Below are 13465 nucleotides of genomic sequence, written 5' to 3' on the forward strand. Positions count from 1 at the left end.
CATTTTATTGACATAAATTTTGCATTCATTTTGTAATTTTTCGATTTTATTCAACAATGCCTTTCCAGTCAATTTTCTTTCTCTCTTTCCCCTCAAATGATTAGAGGAACAATCATCACCAGCTGTTTGACTCATGATTTTCCCGTTTGTTTGTTCGATTTTTTTATTTATTTATTTTAATCTTCAGTGATCATCCATTAAAACATATATCCACTGGAAGCCACAATAGACTTTGACCATAAAATCCTTTCAACGTAACGGCACTTTAATTGTCCATTTGAACGTCATCCAAGCAGCATAATTAATAAGACGCAGCGCAGACATCATTCCAAGAGCGCAGCCAAAAACGTTGCACATTTAACCAACATTCATTCCATTCAGTGTCTCCTCTTGAACATCTCAGCGCTAATGCAACGTGGCTTCCTTTTCCACAACCAGACATGCACAGGTATTCTTACCTGCGCTCCTCAGAATTGCGTCAGGTGTGTCGGTGCTGCTGGGCTCACTCATTCAGATGCGCTGCACTTACTTGGCGTCTTTCAGGTTCCTTGATCTGATTTCTTTTGATCCTGCTTGCGGCTTGCTTCTCCAGAATGCCGTTTTTTGTTGACTAAAGATATAGCGACTTCCACAGTCGCTAGAGGCCGGGGATGAAGCCTGCCTATTTGCCTGACGCGCTGTCAACTTTACGCAATAATGCGAGAGGTGGAATTGTTTGCTTGTTTATTAAAGTGCTTTGCGATTTTTACAGAGTAGTATCATCGGCTCCTGATTCAAACTCTTACAACATCACAGGCTCTAATATAACGAAGCAAACATGTAGTGCAGCGGTCAACAAAAACTACGGCTACCCAGCCCTCCTCTCTGTCAAAATCAAAACCAGTAAATGACAGACTGACAACGCCCATTTATGTCACCGCTAGCACCCACGTGACTCCCATAACAACCAAACAAATAAAAACCCAGTGATCATCAGAATTCAATACATTCAATTATGGCTCCTACATATGTCGACCCTATGGACCAAACAAAAAGTCATTGTTTATCAGGAACTGGTTTGAGAGTGGTATCTTGTTTGTAACTGACCTGCTGATTCGAGTGGTGCTTTATTGGATTATGTATCTTTCTCCAAGATACACAACCCAGATCGTCCAATAAAAGAATACAGAAAGGTTTGTCGTGTTATCCCATTGGCTCTAAGGCAACTAATACGCAACACAATGTTATATTCTGACGTCAATCCAACGCTGCCAAGCTTAAAAATTGGAAACTGCCATCTAAATGATAGTAAATGTAATAACACATTTATCAGTATGAACTTCAAATCAATTATTTTCCATGGGTTTGACTCGGGTAGACATCTGCAAGCTTTTCACAGGGATCAGTCACTCATGGAAAAAGTGTTTTCTGAATTTATTAAGTGGCCTGTTTTCCCTAAAGTTAAAGAAACTTATTTAATTTAATTAATAATATATACCCTGTGTCTGAATTTCTAAAGAGGAGGTTTAAGTTTGAGGTTAACCTGTGTTCTTCCTGTGATTCAGACTGTGAAACATTACACCATTTGTTTTTCTCATGTCCTGCATCAGATGCTTTTTGGTTAGAACTACACAGCTGGTTATCCCTCAAGATCAACGATATCCCGCAGTTTAATATTTCTGATATTATTTTCTATATAGCTGAACTACATCTACCTGTCTCTACTGTGAATAACATTATCATCCTGTTAGGGAAACACCATAATCATTGTTGTAAATGGAGTAATAGTAAACTGTCATGGTCCTGGGTCGTTGACCCAGCGTTTTGTGTTTTGTGACTATTTCCCTCTGTTCTAGTTATTCTGTGTCCTCCCCCCTTGTGTCCGGTTCGGGTTCTAGATTTCCTGTTTTACTTTGTAGGTCTGTGTCTCGTTATGCCCATTAAGTTCCAGCTGTGTCCCCTCCTGTGTGCCATTTCCTCATTACCTGGTGTGTGTATTTATAGTTGGTGTCTGCCTGTGCTCCTCGTCGGCTCGTCTGCGTTCATCCATGTAGCTCTGCATTCTATGGTGTTTCGTTCCTGTCTCTGCGTCTCTCTGCCCCGCACCCCTTTTGTATGGTCTCAGGTTTGTCTTTAGTTTCTTCCAGTTTAGGTTTGTAATTGCTCATGTTGAGTTGCCTGTTTTTGCCACCACCACTGTTATGATATTTTGATACCACGGTAAGCATTTACAGGATATTGTTTTATACAGGAAAACTGTTACTCAATAAGGCCGATCTACTAGTTGTTTTTCTCTTTCTCTGTGACCCAAGAATTAATGTGAGACTTACAGGCTGGTACCTCAAGGTCGAAAACACCACAGAGATGAGACCACTTCCTTACTCCCATCCTCCCTTTTTCCTTATCTCCTGGAAAAGGCTCGTTAAAGGCTAGGTGGTTTGTTTCAGAATTCACTGATGAAAGAACTCTGTATTTTATGTCTAGGAGTGTATTTTGCTGGGATGATCATAAATTATAGCTGAACTGATAAACTACACACAGGATACTTCTTTGCTCAGAAGGCAGGAAGACGTTTCCTTATTTGGTCTGTACCGGTTTGAACTGGGAAAGCTGACACACGAACCTTTTTTCATCTATATAAACTGCTGTGTATCAAATAAACCTTTGAGTCGATTGGGAAGGCAACCTAAAGCAGTCTCTGTTTTCTTGTTCTCCCAAGCTGCTCCCGAGCTCGTACTAACACGCTGAATGGCATACCTGAGTGTTACTTTGAATAATTAGGAGTCTTATAAGGAAAGGACAAACTCTGCTTATCGCTCACGCCACGGAGGAAACCCGGGAAGGCAATTTCCTTCAATTTTGGTGTCAGAAGTGGGATCCTGACAGAAGGTAAATATGCGTCTTTCATATTTATATAAAGACCTATTATACCTCTCTCAGTGATCGATCCATAAAAAAACGGGATATGCTGACGAAGTTTCACTTAGTGATCCAGAGAGATACACTGACTGACTTCCTCAGTCCCCGAATCCATAAAAAAAACGGGATATGCTGACGAAGTTTCACTTAGTGATCCAGAGAGATACACTGACTGACTTCCTCAGTCCCCGAATAAAGTAAATTAACCCTTGTGTGGTGTTGGTGGACACAGGAAGTTGCCTGTTGTCTTGAATATTTTAATTTTGTTTAAAAAATAATAATAATAATAATAATTAATTGTTTAATTAAACGTACGTTAAAAAGTGAGAAGTTGCTCACTCAGAAAAAGTGACACAGAAAGTTGCCTGTTGTCTTAAATACTTCTCGTTAAGTGAGAAGTTGCTCATCAAAGAGTGACACAGGGAGTTGCCTGTTATCTTGAAACGTACGTTAAAAAGTGAGAAGTTGCTCACTCACAGAAAGCTAGTAAATAATTAAATTTAATTTTGTTAAAAAAAAAAAAAACGAAAGAAAACTGAAAACGGGTCTCACAGACCCGATTACCATACAAGGGTTAAAAGCAGTAAATTAAAAGCAGAAAGAACACAGGAAGTTGCCTGTTGTTTTACGAGAAGTTGCTCGTTAAGCGAGAAGTTGCTCGCTAAGTGAGAGTTGCTCACACAAACAAAAAATTGCTAGCAATAAATTTAAAGTAACCTCAGCTGTGCCGCAGCGAAAATACTAACCTAAATCCTCCTAGCGTGTAAACCCCTCTGGAAATCACTGAACATGGGTCAGAATAATTCAAAGACCACAGACAGGTCCGATAAAAAATCTAAAGTACCTGTAAAACCAAAAATTAATAAAATACAAAATAAAGTCTCAAATAACGGCTCAGTATAACTCCCATTTCCGGTTACGTGTAACCTACATCCGCGAATCGGTGAAGACGTCCATGATCACGTATCCAGAACATGCGGGAGTGCTTATGTGACTGACTTTGTTTACAACTTAAGAAGTTCAATGCATTCTAATTTCTTTTCGGAGCCTTATCCCGAACGATTATCGCCAGAAAACAGGTCAGTAGAAATGTTGAATATCATTTGTGATAAGAAAAGTAGTCTGCTTAAAAAGTCCTGTAGAAAATATATGATAGAATGCCGCGACGTGATGCATCAAATGTTACCGCTATGGACAAAAGGAGGGTAAATAATGACAAAGTCGCCGATTTCTTTAAGAATCTAAAGAAATTCCTGCTAACAATGTCCAGAGACAAAATTGACTTAAATGCAGTAACTATGTGTAAACAGAAGCCTGATGAATCTATCCTAGTATTCATAAAACGCTTTATGCACTGTTGGACAAGCTAGAGGTGCAAATTCAGCTCAGTTTTCCAGCAGCCGCAGACACCCAAAGCAAAAATGAATTTGTGTATTTAATTTAACAAAAAGGGTGAAATGTTTGCTGACACTGATAACAGCTTATGTTTTCTCTGCCCTATGTACCGACATGATGGAGAAGGAACATCCTCTGTGTCAGCTGGACCCTCAGCAGAGAATGAACTCAACATCCTTTTTGTCCGGTACTCTATGTCACACACTGTGCCAAAAAAACGTGTACAGACGCCACTAACAGGTAATCCCATGACTGGGAGCCACACTTTTGTTTCTCTCACACTGTTCAACAACATGATAACTGCTCACACAAGTGAAGGTCAAACAGTGATTTTGTCACATAACTCAGACATAGGTTATGATATAACTACACCATGTCGTCACATAGATCTAACCTACCCTATCCACTGTACTATTTCTGCAGTTACATTGCCAGCTGAATACCAGAATATGACATTGTGGTCAAAAAGTGAGAATGATATAGGATTTATTGACTGCATACCTTATCACGTACAGCTAAAAAAAAACAAAAAGCGAGTATATGTCAGGCAATGTCCCCTTTCCACGGAAAAAGCCGCAGCCCTAGATGTCATCATAGGAGATTTATTGACTACAGGAGTAATAAAGCCCACACTCCTGTCAATCCTGTGCCAAAGCCTAACAAACCTGGCGTATGGCGTTTCATACAAGACTTAAGGCAAATTAATGCAGTCAACATTCCTCTGCCACCTCTCGTTTCAGATGTTCACAGCATATTGACATGCATTGCATACACATTTTACCGTGGTGGATTTATGCTCCGCTCCTTTTTCTCAGTACCTGTGACACACAGCCGTTATTTGCATTCACACATAGAAATAAGCAGTACACTTGGACTCGTTTGCCCCAAGGCATGATAGACAGCTCTGCTGCTTTCTCAATGGTGCTCCACTCCTCCTGAGGGCTGTACTCTGATCCACATGTGGATGACCTCCTCCTCTGTGCTGAAAGTGAAAAACTGTGTCAAACTGCTACACACATGCTTCTCCAGCACCTCCAAAAGACTGGCCACAAAGCATCAGCAAAGAAAATGCAGTATTGTCAGACTTCTGTTCAATATTTGGGATTCACACTGTCTCACGGAAAACGTTCCATGACTGCAGACAGGGTCAAAGCTGTGACCTCTGTCCCTCGTCCCACTACACAGGAGGAAATGTTGTCCTTCCTGGGCATGGTGAACTATTGCAGACAGTGGATACCAGACTGTTCTTTTCATGACCACATTCTGCGTGACTGTTGTAAAAAAAGACAAGCCTCCTCGAATACTGTGATCCACAGAAATGACTGCCTCTTTCAATGCATTAAAGGGAGTGCTGACCTCCGCCACTCAAAGGTGCTGCCTGAATTGTTCGGGAATGCCGGCCTGCCTGAGGGCAGTAGCAGCTTGCTCTATCATGATAAGGGACTGCGGGAAGCTCACACTCTCACATGACACTATTCTACACACCAATCACCAGGTCACGACCATTGTAGCAAACATAACTAAACAACATATGCAAATCTCACTATAAAAGCGAGCAGCACACCTGATTCGCCAGCACATTTATTGATCCTATGCTGTGTTCTTCTGACCGACAGGATGGCTCAGACGAGCTTGATGATCATGACTGCATGACACGTATACAGGAATCCACAGCACCATGTCCAGATTTAGAGAAAACACCTATCCCAGACTCAGCCACGGTTTATGTGGACGGGTCCTGTTCAAGGCCGAGTGACAACTCATTTCTTTGTGGCTATTCAGTGGTAACAGTGCCTGACATCATACTAGAGGCTCACTCATTACCATTTCACTCAGCACAAAAAGCAGAGCTCATGGCTTTAATACGCGCCTGTGAGCTACATTTGGATAAGCATGTGACAATTTGCGCAGACAGCCGCTATGCATTTGGCGTTGTGCATGACTTTGGCACATTGTGGAGACAGAGAGGATTTAGATCTGCTGATGGAAAATAAATTGCTAAATTCTGATTTTGTTCAAAGACTTTTTCAGGCTATACAGCTGCCATCGGCCATTGCAGTTGTAAAAACGAAAGGACACAGTACAGCTGACACAGACGAAGCAACAGGTAATGCCTTAGCAGACGTGACAGCCAAGGCTGCAGCTGCATCACAGCTCCCACCTCCGCAGGAAGTATTATCTGTGCCCCTACAGCTGCCACTTGTTACACTCCCAGACTATTTAGACACAAATGTTGATTTAAAATTTATACAAGAGCAAGCCTCTGCATAGAATAATGACTGTACCTTAGATGACAGAGATGGCCTATACTAAATCTTAAGGGTTTGATTGCCCTCCCATATTCCCTGCTGCCAGTCCTTGTCCGACATTTTCACTGTGTGAGTCATGTCGGACAAAGAGGGGTAATAGGGGCAATAAAATCAAGATTTGTAATTGAGAAAACATCACATGCAGTAAAAAGCATATTAGCAACCTGTCTAACATGTGCGCGAACTAATGTAGGAAAATCAAAAGCAAAACATCAGCATTTACCACAACCAGATTTTCCATTTCATACATTACAAATTGATTTTACACATATGCCAGCACAAGGAAGCATCAAGTACTTACTGGTAATAATGGATCAATTTAGTAAATGAGTAGAAGCTTATCCAACCTCAAAAGAAACTGCAGAAGTAGTCTGTCAAAAGTTGAGCAATGAAATAATACCCAGATTCGGAATACCTCACCAGATTAACAGTGATAGAGGATCTTCATTCACATTAGAAGTAATTCAAAAGTGTGCTAAAACTTTAATGACCTGGGTCAAATTACTTCCTCAAGTCCTCTGTGAGATTGGAATGACTCAATCTGCAGTAACCAAATTATTTCCATTTGAAATAAGACTATTTCCAACACCATGGTCAGCTTCAAGAGGGGCACCGCTAGTAGAAGGTGATGTATATTGCATTGTCCACTGATGTTCACAACCTGATAGAAAAACTGAATAATAACTATCAGAAAGTTTGTCTCTCTCAGCTTTTCCCCTCCACAGTTCCACCAGTGGAGACAAGGAGATGCATGTTGGAGAAGCCACTAAAACCAAGGACTCTCTGGGAGGCCGCGCGTGTTCCAGCCCCCAGACTGTACTGGCAGTGACGAAGAACCAGCATCCTCACAGACGGACAACCTCAGTGGATTCATGCCAGCAGGGTTAAGACCAGCCCAATCGGACCATCTCAGGCGTCGGATCAAGCAGACGACATCTCCGGCGAGCCAGCGCCCGGAACTAGAGCAAATAAACACACACGGGTAGATGACATCTCCGGCGAGCCAGCGCCAGGATCCAATGTACACACACACAATCACTGATTAACACACAACGTCTGAAAGAGCAACAACAAGGTACTCAAACATCCAGCAGGAACAGAAAGCCAAAAGTACCACATGATGTCTAACCTGATAAAGCCAGACTCATTTCATCCTGATAATGGAGAAAATGAAATGCCCATTGTCATCATACGACGCTTATTCTGTGTCTCTCGAACCTGGGACCAGGCCAGGAGACGACTGAAGAACTGTCTTTTTTATATATTTAGGTTATTAATCATATCTACTGCATTAACCTTGGGATTTTTATTTACTATTTCATATTGTAAAGTGCAACCATGTTCACATTTCTGCAAGCCACATTTTCAATGATAACCCATATAGCTACCAGTACAGCTACTTCAATGTATTTGCAATTGGCACAAATTGACCCAGATTATGTGTCAGATGTTATCAATGATGTTCCTGATGTGTATATTGAACATTAGGTTGTGAACTATTACATTTTATGATTTGCTTTTTATATTATGTTATTACATTTGTGATTTTTCCTTTCTATTTGAGTTATTATTTTTTAAAAAATAATAAAAGAGGGGAACTGTTATGATATTTTGATACCACGGTAAGCATTTACAGGATATTGTTTTATACAGGAAAACTGTTACTCAATAAGGCCGATCTACTAGTTGTTTTTCTCTTTCTCTGTGACCCAAGAATTAATGTGAGACTTACAGGCTGGTACCTCAAGGTCGAAAACACCACAGAGATGAGACCACTTCCTTACTCCCATCCTCCCTTTTTCCTTATCTCCTGGAAAAGGCTCGTTAAAGGCTAGGTGGTTTGTTTCAGAATTCACTGATGAAAGAACTCTGTATTTTATGTCTAGGAGTGTATTTTGCTGGGATGATCATAAATTATAGCTGAACTGATAAACTACACACAGGATACTTCTTTGCTCAGAAGGCAGGAAGACGTTTCCTTATTTGGTCTGTACCGGTTTGAACTGGGAAAGCTGACACACGAACCTTTTTTCATCTATATAAACTGCTGTGTATCAAATAAACCTTTGAGTCGATTGGGAAGGCAACCTAAAGCAGTCTCTGTTTTCTTGTTCTCCCAAGCTGCTCCCGAGCTCGTACTAACACGCTGAATGGCATACCTGAGTGTTACTTTGAATAATTAGGAGTCTTATAAGGAAAGGACAAACTCTGCTTATCGCTCACGCCACGGAGGAAACCCGGGAAGGCAATTTCCTTCAACCACCACCTTGTAAATAAACATCACTCTGTCATCAGTTCGCTGCATCTTGGGTCCTCCTTTTCCTCCACACCACACGGCTCCCTCCGCCAGCCGTGACAGTAAACCATCCTTTCCATAGTTCATCAGTGATTTTAAACACTACTTCATGCATGTCACTTAAAAAACTGAAGTCCAGCAGATTTGTTAAGATCTATGATGACATTTCCCGTCTGCTACTGTTTTGATTATTACCTCCATTGTGTCAACCTCTGCTCTTCCTTTGTTATTCTGTTCCTTTAGTACTCTAGCACCCCCTTATATCCTTGCTGTTATTTTTGTTGTATTTTTTAGCTTCTGCGAGAGTTACTTTGTATTGTATTGTATTGTGTTATATTATTCTTGATTGTATTGTTAAATTGTTAATAGAAAAAAAAGTGTTGTTGTTTTGGTGATGCAACTTCCGTCGACAGACGATAGTCTACAGGAGAAGGGTCTGGCTGCAGCCACTGTGGAGCGCCACATTAAAAGGGAACACATGACCTCCACAGTAGGTAGAACCACGTCCAATGTATTGCAATATGGGATACAACACAAAAACAGAAGCTGTTTCTCAATTCTCAAGTACGCGAGTCCGGACTTCTTAAGCACACATGTGAGGCCGGACTTCGTTCTACAATTGGAACAGCAGCACACTTGATGACATCACCAATCCGGAGTTTTTACTGCTATCCCCTCTTAATTTAACTGTGATTAATATTTACAATAGAAATTACACATCATGTTGTAGATTTTCTTTTGTTTCCTTTAAAAAGAAAAAAAGATAATTTAAAAAAGTATCTTAAACACTCTGGCAAAATTCTCTTTTATGTATGATCTGTTCCATGTCTAATAAGCTTCATACAGTTAAACACAATCACTACATGTATGAAAACATGTACATATGTATGCCTGAATAATAACAAACAAGTGAGATGTTAGAATGCTTTTATTTTTATTTTAGTAGACACTGAAAACTTACAATAGACAGCTGCTTGGGTTTGGAAGAGAATTGAACAAATATTTAAAATATAATTGGATCATGTTTGGGGGGGTGGGGGGTTAGGGTAGAAATGACTGAAGATTAATTGGCTCTGTTTTGAGTTTTGTTCAAAAAAGAATGACTTCATATAGGGAAAAATATATATCACATCTGCAGGACACCTTAAACTAGTTTTTTAATTAAGCAGCAAGGCAGAACAAAGTCTGGCTGTATCAAGACACGAGGACTAAACCCCAGTTCAACCAGACCCAGAACTGATCCGGAATTAAAACAGGACTACAACAGTAACCAAGACAGAACCAGAATCAGAACTAGATGATAGCAGCACTAAAAATCATCATAGACCTGCACTACACTTATTTTTTAATTCTACCAAAGTCCAATATTTAGATTGAGGAAAGTTTATATAATTATTTAGCCTTGTTGTGCAAACAAGCTGCAGAACTTAATAAATGTAGAAGTTGAAAACTAACAAACCTAAAAAGAAACACTAGGTACGAGATACATGAGGACCTATGATACGCTGATACTTTTGGTAAACAACCATTTGACTAACAGGTGTGTCTCACCTGCTCTTGTTCATCTCTCTCTCTGTGCTGACAATCAAGCCAAACACCAACATCATCAAATATACAGTTGAAACCAGATATTTACAGACTCTTCAGATAAAAACACTTTTTTAATTGTAACATCAAATCAGACTAAATGTTTATTTTTTAGATAAATATAAAAACATATTTGTTAACTTTAAGAGTAAAGAGAGAAACTATCTGTATTTCTTAATTGCAAATGGCACCAAATTGTATTCAAACTTGAGCCACACTTATGGAGCTCCACAGTTCTTTTCCTGGTGTTTTGGTTGACATCTCTTGATGTTCCCATGTCACAGAAACAGCCTCTGTGTTTTGCCTTATATGCATCCACAGCTGTGCCACCAGTTTACTCACATGGACTCTACTAACCAATCAGAAGCTTCTTCAGCTCAGAATGGAATCTTCTGCAGTTTCTTATTAATTAACAATAAACTTAGTGTACATGTACTCCTACATTTGATGAAAGTGATAAAATAGAAGCTCTGTCTCTCTTTATTCTGACATTCAACTAATTCAAAAGATATTTCAATATTTATTTATCCAAAACAAAACAAGTTTACTCTAAATTGATGTTGTGCAGTAAAAAAATGTTCTTGTGTTTTCCATAAAGTGTAAATATCTGGTTTCAGCTGTGAATATACTGCTGTGTATTGAAGTTCCTCTTGTTTTGCATAGAAATATACTGAACAACATACAAAGCATAATATATAAAATAACATCTACCAGAGTTTTTTCTTTGAAAGAAGCTCCTTATGTCCATTCTTGTATATCAGTGCATTACTGAAACCGATTTATTTAGCCGTGGAGGGAAACAACTGAAAATATGAAATAAACACACGTGTAAGCTAAGACTCTCTAAAGAAACAGCATTGTTGTTGTTCGGCTTTTCATTTGTTGATTCACTTGAAGAGCAAGTAACGTAACATGGGTCAAGTGATCACTTTGATATCTTTCATGATTCACCGTCATATTTACATTATTTGTACAGTACGAATGATTTGCTTTGGTACCTGGTCGAACTTCAGTTCTCCTCTGTCTGCCTGGCTGCGTTTCTCCAACAGCGCACTCGCAGGCAGCAGCTGCCCCGCCCCCTCGCTCAGTCACTTAGTGTCTGAGCTCGGATCATACCAATATTAGGGGGGATTTACGCACAGTCGTAAATTCCCACAGTGTGCACTATGTGCTTCGAATATTGTGTGTAGTTTTTGTTTTATACACATGTCAGCCAGGCATCTAACTATGAAAAAATTACACTCCAAAAGACCCCGGGCTTCTGACAAAACAACCCAGGCTTAAGGCCAGTAAGCCAACCCCCCCCCCCCCCCCCCGCTCCGCCACTGATCTCAGCCAAACCGATTTGCTAAGGAACAAATAAAACAAACATTTTTAAGTTATCTAAATGTCTTATATATCATGTTTAACCTGAGTAGTGTAAGACCGCGGGGGTTTGAAAACAAAAAGGACGCATATTGAGAAATGGGTCGTGCAACATAACCGTGTTCCAGTTTGAAGTCACACGTTTCTGGTTACTGTGCAGGTCAAGTGTTTCTGCCCACTGTGGAGCTCCACAGTGGCTGCAGCAACATTCTCGCCTGAAAATATCTTAAAAGTGTATTTTGTGACCCAAAAAGAGTTATATTTCAAACTTTTTATATGCACTGTGTACACTGTGTATTGAGGCACAGCTGGTGCAATGTAACTCTGTTCAAATTTGAAGTCATGTGTTTCCACCTAGTGTGGAGGTGGAGTGTTTCCAGTTTCTGTGGAGCTCCACAGTGTCTGTAGCCAGGTGCTCTTGGTCTACAGTGGGATTCAGCGCTCCTATTGGCCCATAGGCCATCGTGAAAAGACGTAACTGTCTACAGTCACTGTAGACTTTACACTACTGTAGAACAATACGTCTGTGAAGGTTCTCAGTCATCCAGGTCATCGTAGTCAAAGGAGCTTGCAAAGAAAAGCGTCTGGACTTCTTTAAGTTGCTTGAAGACGTTTCACCTCTCATCCGAGAAGCTTCTTCAGTTCTAAGGTCAAATGGTGGAGAGTCCCAGATATAAGGTGGAGAGTCCCTCTGTGGGGGGTCACTCCCACTAGGTTTATATCTGGGACTCTCCACCATTTGACCTTAGAACTGAAGAAGCTTCTCGGATGAGAGGTGAAACGTCTTCAAGCAACTTAAAGAAGTCCAGACGCTTTTCTTTGCAAGCTCCTTTGACTACTGTAGAAGCGATCTCTAGGCCTCTTCTCATATTGCTCACCTACTACTGAGAGTATATCTTGAATGGCTCAGTGAAAAAACAACTGGTTTGTTCTCTGGGCTTTATCTCTCTGGTATACCTCCTCAAGCGGTTAGCGAAGGCTGTGAGTCTTTGCGTGGCAGTTTCTAAGGAATCTTTTTGTTACTTGTTACTTGAACCCCTTTCTCCATTTTTATACCTTTCTGCAGTTCCAATAAGGAGCAAACTCCATGGTGCCTTGATCTTGGCCTGTAACGTCGTTCCCCATGGAGGGTACATCTCCCTGTGGCATTTTAACTTGTTGCCAAGCGTCTCAAGGATAACTGTTGCTGTGGTGTTGCAGGGACAATAATGCTGTATTCACTTTCAGAGGGTACTTCACATGGTCTTGGTAATCGACCGCTGAAGGAACAACAATCCTCTTTTTCAGGTGACCTGAATCTGACCTGAGGGATCTGCTGGAATACCACTGGGTTTAATTACAAGGTATCCCTGCCCCAAGCTCAGTAGGTATAGTGGCCAAACCATGATTGGAAAGTCTGTGGTTCGAATCCACTGAACGCCCACCCTGAGTAAGGTCCTGCACCCCGGACACTGGATTGGTGGCTGCCTGCCTGCCCTCTGAGTGAATGGGTTAAATGCACAGGAGTAATCAAAGTGATCGTGGCTCAAGAGTTGGGAGTTTGCCTTGTAATCGGAAGGTTGCCGGTTCGATCCCCGGCTTGGACAGTCTCGGTTGTTGTATCCTTGGGCAAGAC

Source organism: Astatotilapia calliptera, chromosome 19 (genome assembly GCF_964374335.1).
Source record: "Astatotilapia calliptera chromosome 19, fAstCal68.1, whole genome shotgun sequence".
In the NCBI taxonomy this organism is placed as follows: domain Eukaryota; kingdom Metazoa; phylum Chordata; class Actinopteri; order Cichliformes; family Cichlidae; genus Astatotilapia; species Astatotilapia calliptera.